The 26,964-nt window shown below is 40.7% G+C and overlaps 1 non-coding gene across 1 annotated transcript; it reads right to left on the bottom strand.

Moving 5' to 3' along the window:
- Window positions 1-3,978: 3,978 nt before the first annotated feature.
- TRNAS-GGA (transfer RNA serine (anticodon GGA)) lies at window positions 3,979-4,050 on the bottom strand. Its single transcript has one exon. It is a non-coding gene; the product is annotated as a tRNA-Ser (tRNA).
- Between the last annotated feature and the right edge of the window lie 22,914 nt (window positions 4,051-26,964).

The following is a 26,964-nucleotide window of genomic DNA, read 5'->3' as shown; positions in this document are numbered from 1 at the left end:
ATTTAAAAAATTAAACATCAGTATTGGATATCAGTAAACAAATTACAGTTTGCTTACTCACTACCCAAAGGGTTCATAATAGCAGGCCTTTATTATTCTAATGTGAAATAAAATGAGGTTCAATTTGCAAAATTTTAAGTTATAGAAAACTTTTCAGAATCATAGCCATTTCATGGAGCAAGAGATATCTCTATCTATTTCACACTACATAAATAAGGAGTTCATAGGTGATATTTAATTCTTCTTCAGAACTGTGTTAAAACTGACTTTCAAATAGTTAATGCTATTTGAACTTAATGCTAGCCTTCTATTAATATCCATTTATAAAAGTTGGCTGTAAGACTTGTTTTTCGATATCAAAGCACAGTAAAAATAAGCTGAAAATAAACGTGTCAACATGCCCAGCTGTTTAGTTTGACTTTTTGTTCTCAAAATAGTTATTGATACCTAATGTGCTACAGAAGTAACTTCATCTACTTTTGTAGGTGATGTTAGAAAACACTTTGAATATTAGTTGTTAGATGGATTAGAGCCCCATCATATGTCTAATTGACATAATTGACCCTAGAGATCAAATGCAGAGCTTTCATTCACACAATGTTTTTAATGAATATAATCCTTTTTTTCCAAATTAAGTATAAAAATTAAAAATAAGCAGTGTAGACCTTCCAGATTCAATTCTGCATAACCAAGCATTTTAAAACTTATTGCTCACTCACTCAGATTTCTCCATGGAAATGTCATGGTAAAAACAATTGTTCATAATCTGAGCAACACGTGAACAAAATCACCTCTCACACATGTAGCCTTTATAGCTTTTGGTGTGTTCAATTAACATGGTAAGTCCTATACTGCTCAATCACCAATTCATATATATTTAATTCTTTCTTGTTCATCACCATTAAATGACATTTTAATGATGTATTTTTTACTTCATAATAATGATTTCATGTCTCTTTTAAAAATGAGTATTAATACATAGGCTGCAAAGAGAATATTAGGAACAAAACAACCACACAAGATCAATCGGCCCATTGATGGACACTGTCTGAGCACCCACTATGAGCAAGGCATCTTAGACAGAGCTTTCCTAAGTGGTACACTAAGGCATACTCCTCAGCAGCAGGAGGTGGGAGGTGCTGAGGTATTGGTGCCCTCATCATCAGGGCAGTAGGGTGGGGCCCTGGCCAAGAGCTCTGCCCATGAGCCATTTTATTCACTTACACCAATACTTAGCTAAGAGAGCTTTCAAAGCTGGAGAAACAAAATAGACGCATTTTAAACTTTGAATAAAAACTCATGGTTTAAGTAACATCAGAAGACAAGAATATGACTTATGATACACAGTACATTTAATTGTCAGATTAGTGCTATCAAGAGAACATTCTATGAGAAGAGAAGACGAATGAGGCTATGTGACTTGGGATGGTTTCATGGAGTAAGTAGAAATTTAGCCTAAGCTTAGAGGAAAGGTCATGCATGTATGCTAAGTCACTTCAGTCATGTCTGATCCTTTGCCATCCCATGGACTGTAGCTCACCAGGCTCCTCTGTCCATGCAATTCCCCATGGCAAGTGGGTTGCCATGCCCTCCTCCAGAGGATCTTCCTGACTCAGGAATCGAACCGTGTCTCTTACGGCTCCAGCATTGGTAGGCAGGTTCTTTACCACTAGCACCACCTGGGGAGCCCAGAGGAAAGGTCAGAAGAATGCAAAAGGGCCTCCCAGTGGAGGGAACAGGGCAACCAAAGCACAAGAAAGGGAGAGAATGCCCAGAAGAGCAGTAGCCCATGATGTCTAGAATGTGGTTTCACATCAGGAAGTGGCAGGAAGTGAAGCTGGGGTGAGACTGTGGGAAGATGCCTATAGACTGGGCACAAGAGATCATACTCTCCTGTTCATTCATCCATTCATGTATTCAACGTATCATCACTGAGATCCTACTAAGTGCAGGAACTATTCTACATGCTGGGGATACAGCAGTAAACGATAGAAATCCCTGCCCTCATGGCATTTACAATCAACTGAAGGATGAGATGGTTGGATGGCATCACCAACTCAATGGACATGAGTTTGAGTAAACTCCGAGAGTTGGTGCTGGACAGGGAGGCCTGGCATGCTGCAATCCATGGGGTCACAAAGACTTGGACACAACTGAGCAACCGAACTGAACTGAACTGAAGGAGATAACCTATAAGCAGGATAAATAAGTGAAGCACACTGTCTAATAGATGATAAGTGCTGTAGAGAAAGACAAAGAGGAGGAGCAGGAAGGCCAAAGTGAAAGTGGGATTTGCTTTATATTAAATAAGGTAACCGGGGAGGTCTCCCGAATAAGTCAACATTTGACTGAAGCTTTAAAGCAGCGGTCCCCAGCCTTTTTGGCACCAGGGGCCATTTCACAGAAAACAATTTTTTCACAGACTGGGATAGGAGTAGGGGACAGTTGCAGGATGATTCAAGTGCATTACATTTATTGGACACTTTATTTCTATTATTATTACATCAGCTGCACCTTCAGTCATCAGGCATTAGATGCCAGAGTTTGGGGACCCCTGCCTTAAAGGGAGTGAAAGAGTTAGTCATACTGCTCTCTGAGGAAAGAACATCCAGACTTTGGGGACAGCTAGTACAAAGACTCTGAGGTAGGGGTGTCTGGGCATGTTTGAAGAACAGTGGGGAAATCAGTGTAGCTGGACTGGAATGGGTGATGGGAGGGAAGGGAGGAAAAGAGCCCAAAGGGGAACACAGAACCCACTTATAAGGCTTTATAGAATGCCATCAGATTTTGGCTTTTATTCTGCAAGAGATGGGAAATCATTGGTGTGTACTGAGCACAGGGAAATGCTTATTACTTATCCAACATGTTGATTACAAAGTCAGAAGTAAATCAATCTTGGGATCAAAGTGCTACCACTTTCCCACCCTCCCTGGGACCTAAATATTTGCCCCAAATTCGAGTGTTATGGGAGAGTGACATATGGTGCCAGTTGCTGGCTGTGCCTTCCTTTGAATTTCAGTCTTTGAACCATCAGAAGGAGATTGAAACAGGGCTGGTGTTCACAGAGGCTCATGACAATGGTGTGCTGGAGATTTCCATGGGCATTGGAGAGCCCACTGAAGAATTTAACTGAAGGAAAAATCAGGCTCTTAAAGAGGTTCTTTATGAAGTTTAAGCTATTAGTGATTCAGGGAATGGAACAGATAAGAGGCCAATGGACACCCTTGTGCAATATAGTTCAGGTGTGAGCTGAGCTCAGTGGTAACTGAAAAAAGGAAAGAGGTTACAGATGGCAGATATATTTTGAAAGAAGAATTAAGAGAACTTAATGGTTCACTGAATATAGAGTGTACAAGAGAATCATATATGACTGATTTTTCAAGGTTAGATGCTAGAAAAGTGGAAACAATTTTATCAAAAAGTACTGAAGTCAGAAGAATATTTTTTTCTTGTTAATCTCCATTTTTTCTTAAGTTGGGAAGTTTAAAATAGAAGAAATCATAGGATTGAGAATTGTTTATTTTCCTTCCGTTGAAGCTTGAGTGACAGATTCCAAACTGGTATTGGCGGGGCGGTGGGGGGGGGGGGGGGGGGCGGACCTGAGGCATTGTCTAGAGTCCATGATTTCTGATCTGTGCTCCACAGGTGCCTAAGCTCTCCTCAAGATTTCTGGGATGCTGGTCTGAGGTGGGGCCCCCTGGGCTTCAGTCAGAGCTACCTTTGCTCTGATCTGTTTACATATTTGACTTTCAGTGATATTTTCCTCACATTCCAAATGACACATTACTGACAGGTGACCAAGATTTCAAGTCAGATGTTTTCTGAGGCAACTCACTGCAGCAGTCAACATTTTCCATTGCCTCAGTCATGTCCGACTCTTTGTGACCCCATGGACTATAGCCTACCAGGCTCCTCCCTCCATGGGATTCTCCAGGCAAGAGTACTGGAGTGGGTTGCCATTTCCTTCTCCAGGGGATCTTCCCAACCCAGGGATCGAACCCGGGCCTCCTGCATTCCAGGCAGACGCTTTAACCTCTGAGCCACCAGGGAAGCCCCGCCTCACTGTTACTCTTCCTTATAGTTTCCCTTTGTACTGTGTCAAAAGTTGCCCCAACTGGTTCTTTAAAATGTTACAGAACAAGCTCCGTCCGTTTTGTCCTCCATGACATTTGTCATTTTGCCCACTTCCCTGGTGGCTCAGATGGTAAAGAATTTGCTTGCAATGCAATGCAGGATACCCAGGCTTGATCCCTGGGTCGGGAAGATCCCCTGGAGAAGGGGATGGCTACCCACTCCAGTATTCTTGCCTAGAGAATTCTTGCCATAGACAGAGGAGCCTGGTGGGCTACAGTCCATGGGATTGCAAAGAGTCGGACACAACCGAGTGACTAATTCTTTCACCACACAGTGAATACCCAGAATTGAGCAAACTGTGACACTGTGACAGAGACTCAAATCCCATCATGGCAGCTTGACACAGACCCAATATCTCCAAAGTCCTAACAGAAGAACAGGCTGGAACCAAGTTCCCTAGCTTAAAAAAATTAGGCTGGCTAGAACAACCATGGAGCAGACATACCTGAACAGAAATTCAAAGAAAATGTTCTAAATACAGGCTTGTCTTATAAAAGAACAAACTAAAATTACCCCAAACATTACAAACACCTGCTATGTGAAAGCCAGTGTACTTGGCATGAGTCAAATCAAATACTTGTAGAACTAACCGTGCTTGGTTCCCGTAATTGCTGTGTGCTTTGAGTTCTGAGTCTATTTCAGGAGAGTTCAGAGAGGTCAGAAAGCATCACTAGCACAGTTAAGTGAACTACAAGAGAATAAAAAGTCAGGTCTGAAATAGTCATCATCGCCAATCCTATCCTTTTTGAGTGTTTCAGAGGTGAGCTTTCAACAGGCAGGTGCCATCAAAAAGATTAATTTTGTTCCAGATGTTGTCTGCCAGCTTTATCTCTTGACACTGAGGTTATGATGGTGGCTCACTTTTAAGAGGTCAAAGGCGATTTTCCAGGTCTAAGGAAAAAATGCCTTTTATCAAATACAAAACCAGAAATTGGTAGTATGTGCCTTTATAAATTTAGAATAACCCTGGTTAAGCCTGTTTTCAAATTGACAATATAATTCCTCACAATTTGCTCTTGCTCCAGTCTCATTTTTAAAATATAAGCTATGATTCACACACACACATACACGCTAATCTTTCTTTCCTAGAAAACAGCACACAAACTGTGTACACAGGTTGTATTAAACATCTACACAGTGTAAGGATTTCAAGGTAGTTTGCCCAGGCATATATTCTGAATCTCACTAAATGAAATACTTGGACTATAGCCTCAGGTAGAATTATTTCAAATGTAGGAAAGTTTAATCCATGCTCATCTCAAAATTAAGTTGCCAATTTCTGCTACAATTCTTATTCTTTGTAGGCCAATATTTATGTCCTCCTGAGTATAGCAACTACGGCTGGGGGTTAGGGTGGGGGTTGGAGTGGGGGTGGGGGGGGCCGGGGTGCGGGGGGCATGCAGACCACATGTCAGGCACAGGACTGGGCTCCATACATGTTGTTTCACTCCATTCTCATCATATCTCTGCAAACTTGCTATTGCTGATGCTAACTGAATAGTTTAAAAACAAAACAAACTCATAACCTGTGGACCACAGCAGACTGCTCCTGGGATCAAAGAGAGATGGGAGGGAGAGGACCCTCTTATGATCCCTCAGAGCTGTAAGAAGCTTTGTACACTATGTGGTTTCATAAAAATCAACTGGTCCTCACTAACTGATATATTTTTGGTATAGAAATTTCAAGCAGTAAATAAAATGTTCATAAAAGATGAATATAAATGCTACACACATTATAGTTGCCTAGAAAATATAAACAGATTCTAAGAAAAACCCTGCTAGATCAGTGTCTCCACCAGAGGGCTGGTCAAAACCCAGCAAACCTGTCCATCCTCCCGCTCAGCCTCCTTATCTCCACCAGCGGTGTGTCAGCAAATTTTCAGGTTCCCTTCCCCTCTTTCTTGGAATTCCTTAGATGGAACCATTAGAAAAACAAATCCCTATTGAGTCAGCTTATATAATGCTCCACTTCTTGACCTCCTTTTTCCAGCCCTACAGCTACGAGGCAAGTGTAAGCACACAGTAGCCTCTGTCTGGAAACATGCATGATGTCTCCTAAGTGTCACTCTTTTCCAGCTCACCTTGCTCCTACCCATCTTACTAGGGAAATGTACATGATTTCTTAAATCAGGATGCTGATTTAATTTTTTCAAGGTATTTCTGTGGTCCACTAAGCCATGGCCAAAGACCTTGGCCAAAAGTCTCTTCTGCCAGATAGCACCAAGGCAGCCTGCACAGAGAAGCGATATCTGAGCCAAGGAGGCAGGATTTTGACAATCAGAGATATGAACGTATGCTGTAAAAGCAACGTGCAAAGAGGAAATGGAAAAATACACTTGATGAGGATTGGACTAGGAATGAAACTATTTGGCTTGAAAGCCGATGTGTGGGGAGGGGGGCAGGCAGGGGCTTATGGAGGCAGACAGAAGATTAGGAGGTTGGTAGAAGCATTCAACGATTTTATTTTGAGAGTTCATATATATGACAAGATTCTAGGCACTGGAGTGCATATAAACCTGCAAGACTTCCAAAGCTATTAAGAAGAGATGTCGTGTATATGCATAACTGCCACATAAGGCAGAGTATAATCTGTTCCATAAAAGTGACATCATGTACTACAGGAATTCAGAGAAGGGAGAGAAGATTCTCCCCCAAGAAACCCTTTTGTTGAAATACAAAACGATTTTAAATGACATAAGACATATGATAAGTACTTTAAAATAGTCTGTAATGTTTTTCAAATTCAGAGAAAAGCAAGCAAGACGTTTATCCAGGGTGATAAAATGGCTTCGTGGAGAAGACGGTTTTGGAACTGGGCTTGAAGAAAGAGTATACTTTCCACAAATATAGAATAGAGAAAGACATCATTAGGTAAAGGGGAAAGATACGATCCAACTCAGAGAGGAGAAAAACACAAAGCACATTTGAGAAAGAGCAAATCATTTGGCTGCAACACATGGCCCATGAAGAGCAGTAAGGACTTAAGATGACGAAGCTATAAACATCAAGCCCAACCACCAACCTAATGTTTGAGTCTCAGCCTGTTTACAATCTATCCCATTTTTGAACATCTGTGAATTTTAGAAATATGACAGTGTTTATAGTCTACTGGGGAAAACAGACAATTTAACAGACAGTGACAATAAATTGCAGTAAGTGCTGTGGTCATGGAAACGCAAGGTGATTTGCAAGCCAGAGCAGGAATAGGAAAGCTCCCCAGCCAGGACTCCCAGCTAGACCTGCAGGAAAGGTGAGAGTCAGCCAGGCAGAGGGGACCACGGTTGTTCACACCAGGTGACCAGCATAGTGCAAACCTGATGCCAGAGGGCAAGATTAATTCTGGGAACTGCAAGAGGTCACCCGAGCTGAAATTTAGAGGGAAAGGAGACTATCGCGGGATTAAAATGAAAAGGTTGAGGGCTGGCCTGGAAAATGCTCCATTAGCCCCATTAAAGAATTTGTATTTTTAAGGAATAAAGTTCTAGGCAACACGAGGGAGCCATTCAAGATTTCGGAGTGGAGTAGTGGCCTGATCACATAGACTCATTCGAGCTGCCCTAGGAGAAAGTTTTGGAGAAGGACAAGATCCGAGGAAGGTGGACCAGTAGGAACCTCGTGTGGCAATCAAGGTGGAGTCCTTGTGTCTGGTAGTAACAGCAGGAAAGGAAGGAGGTGGAAAGGTTCTAGAGAGAGAATGGGTTTGGGACTAAGGTATTTCTGAAGTATTTAGTGTAGGTGGAATCATGAGACCTTACAAAATCATCCAAGGAATAAGTGGGTCTAGTTAGCAGAAAATAAGATCTGGACATAGAACCCTGAGGAAGATCAACATTTGATCAAAAGATGGAAGGGTATACTGCCTAAACAATCAAGGAAGGAAGCTATAGGAGCAAGCAGTCTCAGAAGTTATGGGAAGAGAGTGCTTGGTGGAGAGTGGCCAATATTGTCAGGTGCCACTCAGAGAAGGAAAGCACCCGTTAGAGTTGGCAACGTGAAGGTTCTCCCAATCATGGCAAGAAGAGTGCTCGGGAGGCTGAGGGAGCTGAAACCAGACTGCAGTCGGAGAAAGAGTAAGTGGAAGGGTAATACACTTTCTTCCAAGGAATATGGTGATGAAAGAGAGAAGGGGAAAGGAGCTGTTCCCAGAGGAGAGACTAGGACCAACGAGGATATTTGTTTCCAAGACAGGAGAGACACATTTAAATGCAAGAGGAAAGAACCAGGATAGAGGTCAATGTTGAGAGTACAGTGCTGTGCTCAGCCGCTTCAGTCATGTCGGACTCTTTGCGACCCCATGGACTGTAGCCCACCAATCTCCTCTGTCCGTGGGTTTCTCCAGGCAAGAATACTGGAGTGGGTTGTCGTGCCCTCCTCCAGGGGATCTTACCAACCCAGGAATCAAACCCATATCTCCAGCATCTCCTGCATTGCAGGCAGGTTCTTTATTCACTGAGAGTACAGTAGCAAGCAAGGTATTCAAACGACAAAAAGAATTGGATCCAGGGCATAATTCATTTTCAGTAAGAGAAGGGATATATATTTTACTGTAACTGCATGAGAGGGCGAAAGGATGAGTGTGAATGCAGGTGGATGTCTAGGTTCAGTAGCAAGGTTTCAGTGAGAGCTCTTTCGGATTCCAGTTTTTTTATAAGATAGAGGAAGCAAATCATTGGTGAGGGTCAGGTGTCATCTGTTTTAGAAGAACAAGGAGCGGAGGGACCAGGACAGCAACACAGTCGGGCCAGCATTCAGCTTTGAGGGCCCATCTGAGGTTAGAGGCCCCCATATGGTCTGCTTAGTTGTGAGTTTTTTCCAGGCATTCTCAGCAGCTTCTGTTTAGCCACAGGGAGATAGAGTTGGATGTAACCACAGCTGTAGATTTTACCTAGGTTATGAATAAACGACAGCGATGACTCAGTGTAGTACTACAAAATGTTCATCTAAAAGGGGTGTCCCAGTGGTACAGGATGTATAGAAGGAAGCCACATTAATTAGGGTAAGTAGTGATACTTGGTGTAAAAAAACTCCCTCTTCCAACCCGAGAGGCTTAATCCAATAGACTATTTTTCACTCCTATAAAGTTCAAAGACAAGCGAAGGGTTGTCTTCCATGTGATGCTTTAGGAGGGGGTTCCTCCTATCCAGTGACTCTCATGCCCCAGGACTTTGGAGTCCCCCCTCCCCACCCCCAGGAGGGACTTGTTGCATCCGGCTGGCAGACCAAGTAGGGAGAGAATGTAGAGGATTCTGGGAGTTTTAATGCTCTGGCTCACAGCCCACTGGCTTACCGCAGGGTCACGTGGAAACAGTTTCACTAAGCGTCTGCCCTCACTGCCTTAGAGGCATAGAGGCAAGTAAGGAGGTTTCATAGGCTTGAGACTGAACAAGACAAAAAGTAGTCCAAATGAAAATGAAAGCACAATGATGTTTCTGAGAAAATTAATAGAATTGGTGATTAGATAGTTCAAGGACGATAAACAAGGTTCTGTGTAAAGCATGACATTAAAAGGAATTATGAAGTTAAAATCCAGGGTCAAAAACAAACAAACAAATAAAAAATCCAGGGTCAGTGAGACCTACCCAAACTATCCTAATTAAAGATGTGACCCCTTCCCCCAACATTTTCCATCTCCTCCTACATGGCCCAGTTTGTTTTCATTTTTTTATATATCCTTTTTTTTTAAATTTTTTATTTTGTATAGAGATAGACAAAGGCCTGGTGTGCTGCAGTCTATGGGGTTGCAGAGTCAGACATAAATGAGCTACTGAACAATAACAGCAACATAGGGATATAGCCTATTCACAATGTTGTGATGGTTTCAGAAGAATAGCAAATGGCTCAGCTGTACATACACATGCATCCATTCTCCCCCAAACCTCCCTCCCATCCAGGCTGCCACGTAACATTGAGCAGCATTCTGTGTGCTGTCCAGTCGGTCCTTGTTGGTCTTCCATTTTAAATACAGCAGTGTGTATGTCTCCATTTGTTTTCATATCACTTATAATTTATTATGCCCGTGTACTAACACTAGGTAATTTACTGATCTCGTATAGTCTTTCTCTTTCTGCTCTAATGTAAGCATGGATTTTTCAGTATTATTTTTCAGTTTCCTCAGTGCCTGAATCAATGTCTGGCATCAGGATGGTCATTCTTGAATGACCGAATGTCATGAGATTTAACAAGGCCCTTCACATTGAGGTTGGTGCTTCTCTTGTGGCTCAGCCCGTAAAGACTCCGCCTGCAATGCGGGAGACCAGGTTTCGATCCCTGGGTTGGGGAGATTCCCTGGAGAAGGGAAAGGCTACCCACTCCAGTATTCTGGCCTGGAGAATTCCATGGACTGTATAGTCCATGGGCTGGCAAAGAGTCGGACATGACTGAGCGACTTTCATAGTGAGGTTAAGTTGACATGGGACATACACAGATATAATATGACTTAGCTGCAGAAAGGGAAGAAAGACTCAAACATCCTGACAGATTCAGAGTTGGCTATCTGGAGGAAGAGTAGACTCAGGGAGAGCATATGTGGAGTAAAAGGACATATTTGGTTTTAGAAATATCATTTGAAATGAAGGTAAAATATCCAGGTGGAGCTTCAGCAATACACTGAAAACCTAGAGCCTGGGTTTAGCTAAAACATTCAGAATTGAAGTCGCAGGACAAAGATAAGTGCCTAAGGGTAAGAAGATGGAAAGTCATTCAATGGGCAACAAAATTTGGGGGGAACAGAGAAATAATCATTTTACTCCTCACGATCTTTCCCCTCTTCACATCCTATCTCCCAAGTGATAGCTAAAACACATGGAAAATGATGTTGTTGTGCTCAGTTGTGCCCACCAGGGTCCTCTGTCCATGAGATTTTCCAAGTAAGAATACTGGAGTGAGTTGCCATTTCCTACTCCAGGGGATCTTCCTGACCCAAGGACTGAACCCAAGTCTCTTACGTCTCCTGCAGTGGCAGGCAGATTCTTTGCCACTAGCGCCACCTGGAAAGCCCATGGATAATGATAATACTGGGGTTCCCTGCTAACTCAACTTGTAGAGAATTCACCAGCAATGCAGGAAACCCTAGTTCAATTCCTGGGTCCAGAAGGTCCCCTGGAGAAGGGATAGGCTACCCACTCTAGTATTCTCTTCCCTGGTGGCTCAGATGGTAAAGGATCCACCTGGAGTGCAGAAGACCTGGGTTGGATCCCTGGGTTGGGAAGATCCCCTGGAGAAAGGCATGGCAACCCACTCCAGTATTCTTGCCTGGAGCATCCTATGGACAGAGGAGCCCAGTGGGCTACAGTCCAGGGGTCTCAAAGAGTCAGATGGACAGAAGAGCCTGGCAGACTACAGCCCATGGGTCTCAAAGAGTCGGACATGATTGAGCGACTAAGCATGCAGTACAATGATAACGCTTGGCAAAAATCTGAGCCAAAGAAGGCAAATACTAGGTGACCCAAAGTGTCTACAATTCGAACTTTCAACTAATAACCATTACTTGATATTTAATTGCTATTCTAAATGTTTGCTTTTGAATTTAACCTAAATTAGATATTATGAAATTTCATAGAAAATAAGCAAAAATATTAATGCCATATTTACATGTTAAAATACTTAGAAATACTGAAGATAATAGCCAAGCTCCACACCAACTGACAATTAGGGATTTTTTAATAAAGAAATATCCAAGTTCCAGTGACGACTTCTCTTCATAGAACAGTTAAGCTGATACTGAGTTCATGCTTCCTCCTATCTCATCATCAAATGGGAACTTACCCAGTGACCCCAACATGATTGTGATAAAAATCAATTTTCCAATCCATATACAAGACAAAAAAGCATGTTCTTATATTTTTGATATGTTTTTTCCAATTTTTCTTCATAAAACATTGACTGGAATGACAGTAAACCACTGCACATAGCCCCGTATTTTTCTATCCCCATTAGAGCAATACGGAACATATTACACTTTTAAAAAATTCAAATAAGATCAGTTTAAAAGTAGTTTTGGAGGCTAATTGTTATACAAAACTTAAATATCCACAGACTTTCTAAAATTGATAGAATGTAAGAATCTGAACCTCTAGAGAGTTTTAGAATATTTCAAACATTTTAACAAGTATTAAAAAAAAACTGAACAGTTTTCTTGTAGATAACCAAAATATAAACAATGATTTCCCTGGTTTACTTTTTATAATACACTTCAATAAAGTGAGTGTGGATAATTCAGTACAATTATCTGAAGTGAATATTTAGAACCTAAGATAGAAGATAAGGTAAAATATAAAAGTTTCCCGTTTACAAAATTCTCATTTTCAGAAGTTCATTTACAAGTCACTTATTTTGAGTGCTTGGTGTATGACTCCATGGAGGGGAGGAAATATACATAATGGTTGTTTTTCCCTTTTTTTTTCAGGTTAACCTTTAAAAAATGTTTAACCATCAATTATTATTGAAATATTTTAATAAAATGTTTTAAAGGCATTTTTATGTTAAATAGGTTCTTTTTTATTTTTTAATTAATTATTTTTATTGGGGAATAGTTCCTTTACAATGTTGTATTTGTTTCTGCTGTACAGCGGTGTGAATCAGCTATACATACACATAATCCCCATTCTTGTACAAAGAGAAAATACTGTAATACAAAAGAGTATAACATTTTAAATAGTTTGAGAATACTGGTCTCCCAAGAAAATAGATTAGTGTCGTCATCAGGGACATGGAGTCTAAAGGTCAGGGTTCAGATCCACTGTTTGTCAGCTGTGTCACCCAAGGCAATTTACTCAATGTCTCTGTGTTTCATTTGTTCATCTGTAAAATAAAAATAATAATAGGACATCCTTCATAGTTTCCTGAAAGAATTTTAATGTCTTATATTAAATGGAAACACTTGAAACCTTTTCCTCATTCACAGTAGACTCAAAAGAGTCATAATATTATTATTCTGCCCATATTTTTGTGTAATGAAATGCACAAATTAATAAAAGATAGATGCTGCTAGAATGAAAATATGGTGAGAGCTAACACTTATCTTTCAAGCCAATTCTATGGAAGGCAAGAGATACCCAAATGAAAATACATGTACCACTGTGCTGCTTAGAAATTTTGTGCAATCTTATGAAACTCTGAAATAGAAAGCAAAGCAAGAAAAAAGAATATTTTTAAAAACATTCCAATTTTAGACAGATAAGCTTTATTCCAAAGAAAGCAGGCTTTTAAATATACATCAAATTATCTCACCATGTCTTCAGGGTCAAATTGTTCTTCTGATTATGTATTAGAATATGCTTTATCTTAAATATCTCTGAGCTTTAAGAACAAAAAGAAGCCTCAGTAACATTATAAAAAGACCATATCCAAAGACAAGTTAAAAATCAGGGAGATAAGCCTGTTTATAGAAGCTCTACCAAACTTACAGGCTTTTAACACTTTGAAATAATGTTCTTCTGGTTGCTAGTGGTTTAGTCACTAAGTCATGTCCAACTCTGGGGACCCCATGGACTGTAGCCCGGAGCCTCTGTCCATGGGATTCCCCAAGAAAGAATACTGGAGTGCGTTGCCATTTCCTTCTCTATGGCATCTTCCCCACCCAGGGATCGAACTCATGTCTCCTTCATTGCAGGCTGATTCTTTAACACTGAGCCACCAGGGAAGCTCACTAAAATTAAAGGCTTTTAACACTTAAAAAAAAAAAAGTCTTTCTATGTCTGTCAAAATAAAGGAAAAGAATGACCTCTAACATTAGGGAGACTTTCATCTTTTAAGATTTGATCTATTTAAAATATGTTCATTCTTCAATTTAAAATGGAAACAGAAAAAGAGATCAAGGCAGTTTCTGACACCAGAGACCTCTGATGTTAGTTGTTGTAGTTAAGTTGCTAACGTTGTTCAGTTGCTCAGTCATGTCTGAGTCTGCGATGCCAAGGACCCAGACTTCCCTGTCCTTCACTATATCCCTGAGTTTGCTCAAACTCATGTCCATTGAGTCTGTGATGCCATCCAACCATATCCTCTGTTGTCCCCTTCTCCTCCAGCCTTCAATCTTTCCCAGCATCAGGGTCTTTTCTAATGAGTCAACTCTTAACATAAGGTGGCCAAAGTATTGGAGCTTCAGCTTCAGCATCAGTCCTTCCAATGAATATTCAGTACCGATTTCCTTTAGGATTGACTGGTTTGATCTCCTTGCAGTACAAGGGACTCTTTAAGAGTCTTCTCCAACACCACAGTTCAGAAGCATCGGTTCTTCAGCGCTAAGTTGTAATCAGTGGCAAATGTAGGGGTACTCCGGAGAAGGCGGTGGCACCCCACTCCAGTACTCTTGCCTGGAAAATCCCATGGGTGGAGGAGCCTGGTAGGCTGCAGTCCATGGGTCGCTAGGAGTCGGACACGACTGAGCGACTTCACTTTCACTCTTCACTTTCATGCACTGGAGAAAGACATGGCAACCCACTCCAGTGTTCTGGGTGGGCTGCCGTCTATGGGGTTGCACAGAGTCGGACACGACTGACGTGACTTAGCAGCAGCAGCAGCAGAGGTACTCTGAGAGAGTCCCTTCTTTTCCTTTCTCCAGTCTCTTTTTAGGGAAGAGAAAACACTAACTTATGCTCCTTTATTATTAATATGGGGCTTCCCGGGTGGTGCTAGTGGTCAAGAACAGGACTGCCAATGCAGGAGACTTAAGAGAGGCAGGTACCATCACTGAGTCAGGAAGATCCCCTGAAGGAGGGCATAGCAACCCACTCCAGTGTTCTTGCCTGGAGACTCCCATGGACAGAGAAGCCTGGAGGGCTACGGCTCACAGGATCACAAAGAGCCCAAAAAGACTAAAGCGACTTAGCCGCAGCAGGATTAATATAGTGACTACCTGCTGTCTTCTATATGGCCAGATGGTGGCGCTGTGGTACCATTTGTCGAGATTTTACCTTCGTTGATTCAGTCTTGTATAGGCAATAGTATTTTGTGGAAAACCCTCAAGCCCTCTTTTAAAAACATTATTTTAAATGTACTATATTCTTCTCTTTATCGATAGGAAAGGTTGACGTTTAAATTCATTGGTTATTTTATTTTTTACTCTCTTTACAAGGAAGTTTCTAACACCTATATGTAAAGCTGACATAGTATACTTTCCAAAAGATTGACACTAGGTGGTCTTAGGGTATATTGTTTTTCCTTTTAGTTCCTGAAAATAAAAATGAAGAGAAATGAGTATATTTTGTCCACATTATTTTCAGATATCCATAATTTGTATTTAAAGCCTTACAACACCTCCTAACAATATACTGCCCAAATCTTCAGAAAAAGACAGGCTTTGCTCAGCAAAAGTGAACAATTTTAGTTCAATACTCTTTCTAACCTCTCAGCGTTTGGTGAGAAAACTTGTTCCTGCTGATGGTGATGTTATGTGCTGGACACATCCTTGCCTCTAAGTGTTCCTAACAGCTGACCCCGTGGATCGCATTAAACCATCCTCCTGTAAGTTTGGGTTTCATCTGACATCCCAAGGATGAAAAGGGAAAACTGAGTTGGCTGGTGCAGAATTGTGAGCTCAGCTTTCACTTTCTTCCGCATCGACACTGCTCTCAATATTCTTCTGCTTTTACCTTTGCCCCACCCCAGGACAAAAATCATGCTTGGCAACCCTACCTTACCCATTCCACACACACACCCCTCTGGATGCTGAATAAAGGGACCATCAGAACAGCAGAAATCAATGCAGCCATTTCTGCAGGTCCAAGTATATTGCAAGCGAAAAACAAAGCCCAAGAAGGAAGGCACAGCAGAAAAAAGCAATACACTCTTTTAGAGTTCATGTAACAAGGGCATGTAATCTTAGTGAACGGGCAAGGGGAGGAGAGGATTCACAGAGTTCCCTACCAGTGCCCCACTGGAGAAGCCACTTCTCCATCCACTCTGCCACACATCCTCTTCCAGGGAAGCCCTTCAAAGCACTGGACTTCTGGCTTCATAGATTTTTTCCCACCTCTTCTAGGTAAATTGTGAAGGAAGGTATATGTAATTTAGCTATAGTCTTCTATAATTACTGTTTTAACCTTTTTTCTCTATGGAAATTATATTATTTTCCAAATAAAATCTTATGCTGATTTCCAATGTACCAAAAAAAAAAATCAAAGCAGTATTTTAAACATATTTTGCAACTTAAAATTTGTGAAATTTACTTATTAAAAGGCAATAAATGAGGAAACTCATCAACTGTTTTAGACCAAAGTCTAAGCATTCAGCTTATTTTGATGAAAAGATGGACCACATGCAAAAGTAATATAAGAAAGTGTCTACACCACAGAATGTGAAGGAAGCTATTCCTAACCTGTTTTAATCATGCCTTATTTCCCTATGAGACCAAAAAAACTACAGTTGGAGTAACTGGATTCTATTTTAATAATAAAAATAAAGACATTAATCTGTAACACACTTTAAAAGCCATTGTTCTAAAACAATGCCCTGACATTTTTTTCGCCTGAATTCCATTTTGTTAAGCAACTTCCAATTTCTCCTATGTGTCGAGTTGGTCATAAATGAGACAGAATATTTTCCAACTTGGTTCTGTGGAAATTTCAACCACTATTGATGGTTGTCTATAACTTAACATGCCTTTTCTATTTCTACTATCCTAGTTCTAATCATCTTCTGAAATCATCACATTGAGGTGCCCTTAAAAACAAATGATTTGAGAGACCATCTTTCCAAATTCCATAATGTTACTGAGTACTTTTGTGAACAGGACATATAATTCACAAAATAATTTTCTGATGAACAATGAGATGGGGCTGAGCCTCCAAGCTTCAGAAACTTGAAGGATGCAGGGAAAAGGCAGGCAAATACGATGAACCCACCTCTGCTCAGCACACTCCTCACCCAGTATTCTCATCTTGGCTCTCCCCACAGAGCCTTTCAAATCAAAAGGGGGAAAGGAGTTGGGAAAAGGGGAAATACCAAGAATCCTGCCTTTTGTCAGGGACCAGTTCTGGGTTCTCATTCTACACTAATGTGGAATTCTCTTTCAAAGATAAAGGCTTTCTGATTTTTCCCATCTACAGAAAAATAATAAGTTACCTGATTGCAGATTTTCTTTAGAGAATGAGATGATAAACTACAACTTGTTTCCCTCATAAATGCCTCTCCAAACTATAAAATCAAACCGCTAACAGAAATTCTATCAGGGTGTCCCTAACCTCAAGCATGAACGTTAGGTTCCTTTTTACATGGCAGTGATACGTCTGCAGAGTTTTATTTCCAGGGAGACAGGGCAGGATTTGCTGCTATGCAGACTGAATAATGTTGGAAGCCAACATCATGTCACATTTTGTGTGCACTTTCCAAAGATTAATCCAAGCGTTACAAATGGGACACAGACTGCCATTGTCCCAGGGACACTTTAATAACCCACACCTACAATATTCAACCTGTTGTTTTCATAGGGACAACTTTGGGACACAAAAACCCACCAGAACGGCTTGGGGACAGGAGCCATGGAGAGGCAGAGACCCAGGCGCCACGCACCTCCACAATTCACCCTTCATGGCAAATGAGTCTGTTTGGCGTTTATTTATGCTTGAGGATGGGGGTCGTGCAGCTCACTTTCTTCAAAGCACCTCGACAAGCATGTCTTAAATGTGTTGCTCGCTAACTCAGTTTCTTCCTTGCCTTTTGCTTTTGGCAGGCTCTGCCAGCTTGTGGATAATTTTTGTTTTGTTTTGCATCGTGCACCTCAAATCAAGTAACATGGCACACTCCCTCAGCATTTAAATTGTGCTTGGCCCGTTTCTTCTTTTATTTTTTCTCCCCATCCCCCTCCTTTCCTTACAACTCCCAGCATCTGTTGTTCTACTAGGATATTCTTTGAGAATGGAAGTCAGTTCAGTCACCCTGTCCTGTCCGACTCATCACAACCCCATGGACTGCAGCACAACTTGGGAGAAAACTTCAGTAGGAAAAGATTGTGAGAGGTGGACAAGAAGAACTAATAATTTCCATGGTTCCTGATTCATCATCTTTAAGTACTCTCATAAAATATTCCACTATTATTACAATCTTATTTACTTTAGAAAAGATTCTAATGATCCAGTAGATCAGAATTCATTGAATTTAAAATATCGGTGACAAATTTTTCATGTAAGGCAGTTTTGATATGGAGAGAAATAGTTAAGACTATAATGAGCAGAATCATAAATAGTTATGATACATTTAATCCTACACATTTTGAACAGTATCATAAAAATAACTTTTTTCTTTTCATAATACAGTACTACCTTAGTATATGGTAGCGTGTCTGCAACAGATGAAAAACTTCAAAACCAAGAGAAATTTTTTAAGAAAAATGTTTTAGGGAAATTGTACTACGGCTAAATGATTTATATGTGTATATAATGCATATAACACTTTTCAAAAGGAAACCATATACAGTTTATTTAATTTCCACTTTAATTACAGGTTTCCATTATGTGAAAAATGACAAGACAGAAACAAAGCTGGCTACACAAGGATTTTTGCTAAAGGATTTCCTCCTGTAATTTAAACTTAAACTTGACACTTATTTAAATAAGTATCAATAAATCCTCAATAACATAACATTTCACATTTACCTTTAGTGCTTGATATAATTTTTTAATTAAAATTACTGCATTTCTTTAATATTTTTATTATCTTTCTAATAACCAGGTGAATAGGAACAGACTTCTTCTCGATCTCTGTAAATATTATTAACTTTGAAATATGAAAATAATATGATTCACATAGGAACAGGAGTATGGTGTCTTTCCCTGCAAGTCTCAAATATTAATAGCAGGAGTTCATGTGAAATCGTATATAGATTGTTTCACCTTTATAAGCTTAGTTTCAGTAACGTGAAAACGTCTGGCTGGGAAGAGCCTTAAAGGAGTGTGTTTGAGTTTGCTCGGGGTCTCCCAAGGCTGGAATAAAGCTGCGGACTGAGAGGCACTCGTTTTCGGAGCCAGGGTTCCCTCCCAAGTTCACTTGTTCGGAGAATCAGTTTTTCCTGCCCCGGTTCCTTTCTACTTGGCCACTCTTATGGGTTCCCTCTGACTTCTGGAGGCACGCGGTCCCTTTTAAGGGCTCACCTGATTAGGTCAGCCCTCACCAGGTCATCTGACGTTTGATTCAGTTCAGTTCAGTCCAGTCGCTCAGTCGTGTCCGACTCTTTGCGACCCCATGAATCGCAGCACGCCAGGCCTCCCTGTCCATCACCATCTCCAGGAGTTCACTCAGACTCACGTCCATCGAGTCCGTGATGCCATCCAGCCATCTCATCCTCGGTCGTCCCCTTCTCCTCCTGCCCCCAATCCCTCCCAGCATCAGAGTCTTTTCCAATGAGTCAACTCTTCTCATGAGGTGGCCAAGATTACCTCTACGTTAACTGACCAGGACTCACAGGAGAGACAGCCCATCCATCACAGTCACAGGTCCCGCCTACAAGCAGGAGGAGGAATACTCGGAGCTCACAGCCGCATGTGGGGACTGTGAAGGGCATCTTAGAATTCTGCTGGTCACACAGCTAAATACAGGTAGTGAAAGAGTTTTGAAGGACATAAAGTCAAGGATAGAGAAGGGAGGAACCTATTTAGATAGAGAGGTCAGAAAAGCTCTCCCTGGGCAGTAGCATTTGATCTGAGACTTGTAAGGCAACGAAGGAGCCTTCGAGGGCATCCACTTGAAAAAGGTATTGTGTCCCTTGTTGCCGTTGTTGTTTAGTCGCTAAGTCGTGACCTGCTCTTTGTGACCCCATGGACTGCAGCAGGCCAGGCTTCCCTGTCCTTCACTATCTCCTGAAGTTTGCTCAAACTCACATCCATTGAGTCAGTGATGCTATCCAACCATCTCATCCTCTGTTGTCCCCTTCTCCTGTCATCAATCTTTCCCAGCATCGGGGTCTTTCCTAACGAGTCAGTTCTTCACATCAGGGGACTGAAGTATCGGAGCTTCAGCTTTAGCACCAGTCCTTCCAATGAATATTCAGGGTGGATTTCCTTTAGGATTGACTGGTTGGATCTCGTTGCAATCCAAGAGACTCTCAAGAGTCTTCTCCAGCACCATAGTTCAAAAGCAATTCTTTGGCACTCAACTATCTTTATGGTCCAGCTCTCACATCCATATACGACTACTGAAAAACCATAGCTTTGATTATACAGACCTTTGTCAGCAAAGTTATGTCTCTGCTGTTTAATATGCTGCCTAGGTTTGTCCTGCTCTTCCAATGAGCAAGTGCCTTTTAATTTCATGGCTGCATTTACCATCCGCATTGATTTTGAAGCCCAAGAAAATGAAATCTGGCACTGTTTCCACTTTTTCCCCATCTGCTGCTGCTGCTCCTGCTAAGTCACTTCAGTCGTGTCCGACTCTGTGCAACCCCATAGACGGCAGCCCACCAGGCTCCCCCATCCCTGGGATTCTCCAGGCGAGAACACTGGAGTGGGTTGCCATTTCCCTCTCCAATGCATGAAAGTGAAAAGTGAAAGTGAAGTCGCTCAGTCGTGTCCGAGTCTTAGCCACCCCATGGACTGCAGCCCACCAGGCTCCTCCGTCCATGGGATTTCCCAGGCAAGAGTGCTGGAGTGGGGTGCCATTGCCTTCTCTGTTTTCCCCATCTATTTGCCATAAAGTGACAGGACCGGATGCCACGATCTTCAGTTTTTGAATGTTGGATTTTAAGCCAACTTTTTCACTTTCTTCTTCTTTTACCTTCTTCATCAAGAGGCTTTTTAGTTCCTCTTCACTTTCTGCCATTAAAGTGGTATCATCTGCATATCTGAGGTTACTGATACTTCTCCCAGCAATCTTGTGTCCTCTATGTGATGCGAATATGTGGAATCTAGAAAAATGATACAAGTGAACCCATTTGCAGGGCAGGAGGAGAGATGCAGATGTAAACGATGGACAAGTGGACATGGAGGGATGGAGGGAGAGAAGGGAGGGTAAGATGAACTGAGAAAGCAGCATTTACACATATACACTACCATGTGTAAAATCGAGTGGGTCCTGCTGTATAACACACGAAGCTCAGCTCAGCGCTGTGTGATGACCTAAATGGGTGGGATGGGGGTGTGTGTGGAAGGGAGGCTCAAAAGGGAGAGGATATATGTACACATACAGCTGGTTCACTTCCTTGTACAGCAAAAACTAATACCACTTTAGAAGTAATTATACCACAATTTTTTTAAAGGGTACGTGTTGCCATTCAAATTCAATGAGTTATTATTAAATTGTTATAATTCCACTTTTATGTCAAAGGACGTACTATTTTTTTTGAGATTTTTATAACAAAAAAAGTTTCCTACTTCCAGTGCACAGTTTGAAGCAAAACATCTCTTTCTAGAAGCTCTAATGTAAAGAGTTCATCCAAGTCAGAGAACCTGTGATACAACTGAGCTGTGAGCTGCCTTTCCTAGAAGCCCTGCAGAGAAATGTCTCAGTAGCTATAGGTGGGAAGATGCCAAGGTGATTTGCCCTTGGAAAGATGGAAAGAAAGCCCCCTACAAGCTAGTGATTATAACTTTACAATAGTGGTAATGCGTGAAAAACACTTACTCACTATTTCAAAAAGCACTGTGGTAAGATACTTTGGAAATACCAATCTATGTTCTACTTTCTGCAGTTTTCCCTTCCTCCTGACTCCAAGCTCAGAGCCAAGCCCTTGCAAACTGGAGAGCAGGTGCTTTTTCTGCTTTTGGTACAAACTTAAAGTTATCCTAAAGATAATGTTAAGAGGTCTGGAGAGGCAGAGAGGCCAGGGAGTTACTCTAAGAGCATTAAGAAGGAAAGGGGCCAAAAATTTCCCCAGAATACGAAAAGGGAGAAGAGATGGGTTGAGGTGAGGGAGCCATCAGTGAAAGAGGCTCTGAGCAGAGGCTCCATCATGTGGGACCACAGTCTTTCCAAATAACCCTACTTCTAAGGTAAGGACAGAAACAGCAGAGCCTTTGGACATGGCAGGGCGCCTGCCCTCAGCCTGAGACATCTTGTTAGAAAACCAGTGTGGGTCCATGGCTATAGGAGCCACCTAGACCCAGTGGCTGTGCTTACAGACCCAGGACCATGGTGCAGACTCAGCTGGAGAGCACAGGTAGGGAGGTGGGGGAGAGCCTCAGGACTGACTGGTTGGACCCCACATGCGTGCTGCTAAGTCGCTTCAGTCATGTCTGACTCTTCGGGACCCCATGGACTGCAGCCCGCCACTCCTCTGTCCATGGGATTCTCCAGGCAGGAGGGGGCTGCCATTTCCTTCTCCAGGGGATCTCCCTGACTCAGGAATGAAACCCGTGTCTCTTATGTCTCCTGCATTGGCATGTGGGTTCTTTACCACTAGCGCCACCTGGGAAGCCCCTGGACTCCCCAGGTCAAATTTAAATCATGTATGGACCATGTGCTATGCACATGATATGGAGTACTTAGGCATCAATTGTATCAGGAAACCACCAGCAAATTCTGTCCTCATTAAGCCACATTCAAGAAGCAGAATTGCTCTTACTGACAATGTAGAATAAGTTTTGTTAAAGTGGTTTGAAGTATTTCTGTACCTTAGAGAGTTCAGTCTTCCTCTGTCTCCTCAAATCTCACCTCCTGCACTCTAAATGGACTGGAGTGTAGAAGAGAGAGCTGGACCTGTTAGCTGTATCCTGGGTTTATTCCTGCAGCAGTCATTCACTGAACACTCTTTTATCATCCGAGCATCCTGGACTTATGAAGATTAACAACAACAGCTCCTGATTTTTACCTGAGAGAGGAAAAAAGAACAACAAAGAACAACAGGTTATAGGCAATGTCCTCAGTGGTTACTCACCAAGCTCAGAAGTCAGAAAACAGGAGTTTAGATCTCATTTCTTCCACTGCTTAGCTGTTGGATCTTGGCCAAACCAGTTGATGATCCTCAGACTCTGTTGTTTCACCCGTTAAATAGTTTATACAATCGTTAGGATCTACTGAGATTCCTGTCTCATAGTGTCGTTGTGTCTATGAGGTGATTAAAAGTTTATTATTCTAAATGAGTTGTTGCAATGCAATGTCTCAAGTATTGTGATATTGTATTTATGTGACTCTACATCAGTCCTTCCTCTTCATTAAGTCCTACTGCGGTACTATATCAGAGTGATGAAACTCAAGTAAAGTCCCAAGACTGCCTCCTTTCTAAAATAAGAGGTTTGGAATATTGATTGATGATCCTTAACATCTCTTTAAAAAGAAACGGTAGTGAGCCCAAAGGGAAACTGTACAGAACATCAGCCCATTGTTCTTTTATTTTTTTATTTTTATTTTTACTTTATTTTACTTTACAATACTGTATTGGTTTTGCCATACATTGACATGAACCCACCACAGGTGTACATGCGTTCCCAAATATGAACCCCCCTCCCACTTCCCTCCCCATAACATCTCTCTGGGTCATACCCGTGCACCAGCCCCAAGCATCCTGTATCCTGCATCAGATATAGACTGGCGATTCGTTTCTTACATGATAGTATACATGTTTCAATGCCATTCTCCCAAATCATCCCACCCTCTCCCTCTCCCTCAGAGTCCAAAAGTCCGCTCTACACATCTGTGTCTCTTTTGCTGTCTCACATACAGGGTCATCATTGCCCTCTTTCTAAATTCCATATATATGTGTTAGTATACTGTATCAGTGTTTTTCTTGCTGGCTTACTTCACTCTGTATAATTGGCTCCAGTTTCATCCACCTCATTAGAACTGATTCAAATGTATTCTTTTTAATGGGTGAGTAATACTCCATTGTGTATATGTACCACAGCTTTCTTATCCATTCATCTGCTGATGGACATCTAGGTTGTTTCCATGTCCTGGCTATTATAAACAGTGCTGCAATGAACACTGGGGTACATGTGTCTCTTTCTATTCTGGTTTCCTCAGTGTGTATGCCCAGCAGTGGGATTGCTGGGTCATAGGCAGTTCTATTTGCAATTTTTTAAGGAATCTCCACACTGTTCTCCATAGTGGCTGTACTAGTTTGCATTCCCACCAACAGTGTAGGAGGGTTCCCTTTTCTCCACACCCTCTCCAACATTTATTGCTTGCAGACTTTTGGATCACAGACATTCTGATTGGTGTGACATGGTACCTCATTGTGGTTTTGATTTGCATTTTTCTGATAATGAGTGATGTTGAGCATCTTTTCATGTTTGTTAGCCATCCGTATGTCTTCTTTGGAGAAATATCTATTTAGTTCTTTGGCCCGTTTTTTGATTGGGTCGTTTATTTTTCTGGAATTAAGCTGCATAAGTTGCTTGTTTATTTTTGAGATTAGTTGTTTGTCAGTTGCTTCATTTGCTATTATTTTCTCCCATTCAGAAGGCTGTCTTTTCACCTTGCTTATAGTTTCCTTTGTTGTGCAGAAGCTTTTAATTTTAATTAGATCCCATTTGTTTATTTTTGCTTTTATTTCCAGTATTCTTGGAGGTGGGTCATAGAGGATCCTGCTGTGATTTATGTCGGAGAGTGTTTTGCCTATGTTCTCCTCTAGGAGTTTTATAGTTTCTGATCTTACATTTAGATCGTTAATCCATTTTTAGTTTATTTTTGTGTGTGGTGTTAGAAACTGATCTAGTTTCATTCTTTTACAAGTGGTTGACCAGTTTTCCCAGCACCACTTGTTAAAGAGATTGTCTTTACTCCATTGTATATTCTTGCCTCCTTTGTCAGAGATAAGGTGTCCATATGTGTGTGGATTTATCTCTGGGCTTTCTATTTTGTTCCATTGATCTGTATTTCTGTCTTTGTGCCCCATTTTTCTTTTAGAAAAAATAGATAATATCCACATCGACTTGAGGTGGGGGATAGAATAGAAACAAAAGACTAGAAAATAGTCAATCAAGCCAAGTAACTACTTATTTTAAATAAATAAATATTTGGAAGCTAGCTAATAACTAAAAATTTTTAAAAATGACTCATTTCACAATTCTAGTAGTAAAATAGAGATGGTATGGTTATCTGGTAATCTTAATCAATAAAAGTAACTAATCAGTATGATTTGGGTAGGTGTGGTGTCTCCAGTATACCCTTTAACTCCTTATTGTAATTAAAAGTTTAATTTAAAATCCAATTGAATTCAGCCAACTAATTTCTAATCAGTTGCTATGTCTTGCTTTTGTTTCAAAAGAAAAATTCACAGGTGTCTGTTTTCCCGAGTGGTGTCTATAAACATGGCTGGAAAAATGCTCAGTGAGACACTAAGGAAATCTTATTTTAGTCATCCATCAAATAAACAGAAACATTGCTAAGGCTGGAACTTGTCAGTCCATCTGAAAAGGCTCAATTTCTCCTACATTTTGCATATTTTTTAAGATAAAAAGCACTTGTATTTCCTGGTTTGGGGTTAAGATACAGTACACATGAGTCAGATACCTGGCACGCCAGACTTCTATTTATAGGTCAAAGATACCACCTCTGCAGAAAAGCAGGAGAGGGAGAAAACAACTGCAACTATGGAAAAACAGGATTTCTAGCACCATTAAAACATATGATGTGACAACCGATGTGCTGTGCCGCAGCAGTGATCCTGCGTAAACTGGGGCCGCTGTGTGCTGCTCCTTCAAAACCTGTGGCTTCCCCTGACCTTTGTAAACTGGAGGAGGACATTATGTGGCCCTTCACATGCAGTCACTGCCGCAAAGCCGGAAAGTGCTGCAATGTCCATTATGCATCTGTGTATCTTATCAAAGTTAGGATCAAATACTTTGGAAGCATCCGGTTTCTAGCAATGCTATGCAACAATAAGTAAAGGTGCAGGATTAGTATACGTGCATCAGAAAGATAAAAGTCCTTCTTTTGCACTCTTCTATGTATTTTTGTATTGTATTTAAGATTTGGTTTTGGTTTAAATAAAACAGCCCCCTTAAACTGGTAGCGTTTAAACATGTTTCGTGAGTCTCCAGTATGTACTATTATCAAAAAAATTATATGTTATTTATAGATATTTATACAAATATTTACAAATTGTAACCCAGATACATGTGGAAAACACTCGAGAGATATTGTGGTTATAAAAGTTATTTTATAGTATTCCCAATTTGTTAAAATTTTCCTCCCATATTATTGTTAAAAGTTTACATTTTATTAATATATGAATAACTGAATCATTTCAGAAATCACTTGCTCTCAAAGCTGTGGATATAAAGACCAAAGTTAAAAGAAATTGTGGCAATTAGTTGGTTGATTTTTGCCATTTAAGCATAAAATGTGTTGGAAAATGCTGAATGAATTCAGTGATACCACTAATTATTTTCCTAGAAATCAATAGATAATGTCATTAGCACACACATAAACAGTGTTCAATACATTTATTAAACTGAATCTAATTTAGTTGAAAACAATCAACTGTTTGCTGGTCAGATTTTTCCTAAATCTATTATTCAGTTAGTAGCATTCTGTTTTTCAGTAGGCGAATCAATTCCTTTAAACAGAAGTAAACAATACACCTAATTAATGTAGATTGGTTTTCTAACTCAATAAACTACCAATTTTATAGATAAGTTTGCTTTTCTAACTGTTTTGGTTTTATAAATAAAAGGCTTCTTTTGGAGACTTGAGTAAATTTGAATTTAACTATTATTTGAAGGTCTTAAGTTGATAAGCTGTTGTATGTGTAAATTTAAATGCACTGTTTTTCCTTATTTTCTGTTTTTTTTTTTATTTTCAGTTCCAAGTTCTAATTCAGTGACATAGTCCTGAAAGATTTGCCACATAAAGTATAATATGTGAGTAAACAGAGATATTTTAAATAAAACATAACACATTTATTTAAATAGTTTTAATCTATGAAAATAGAAATACTGATATAGCATATAAAATAATTAACTT

The sequence above is a fragment of the Capricornis sumatraensis genome, chromosome 7 (genome assembly GCF_032405125.1).
Source record: "Capricornis sumatraensis isolate serow.1 chromosome 7, serow.2, whole genome shotgun sequence".
NCBI lineage: Eukaryota > Metazoa > Chordata > Mammalia > Artiodactyla > Bovidae > Capricornis > Capricornis sumatraensis.
This window is presented reverse-complemented; position numbering and strand designations above follow the sequence as displayed.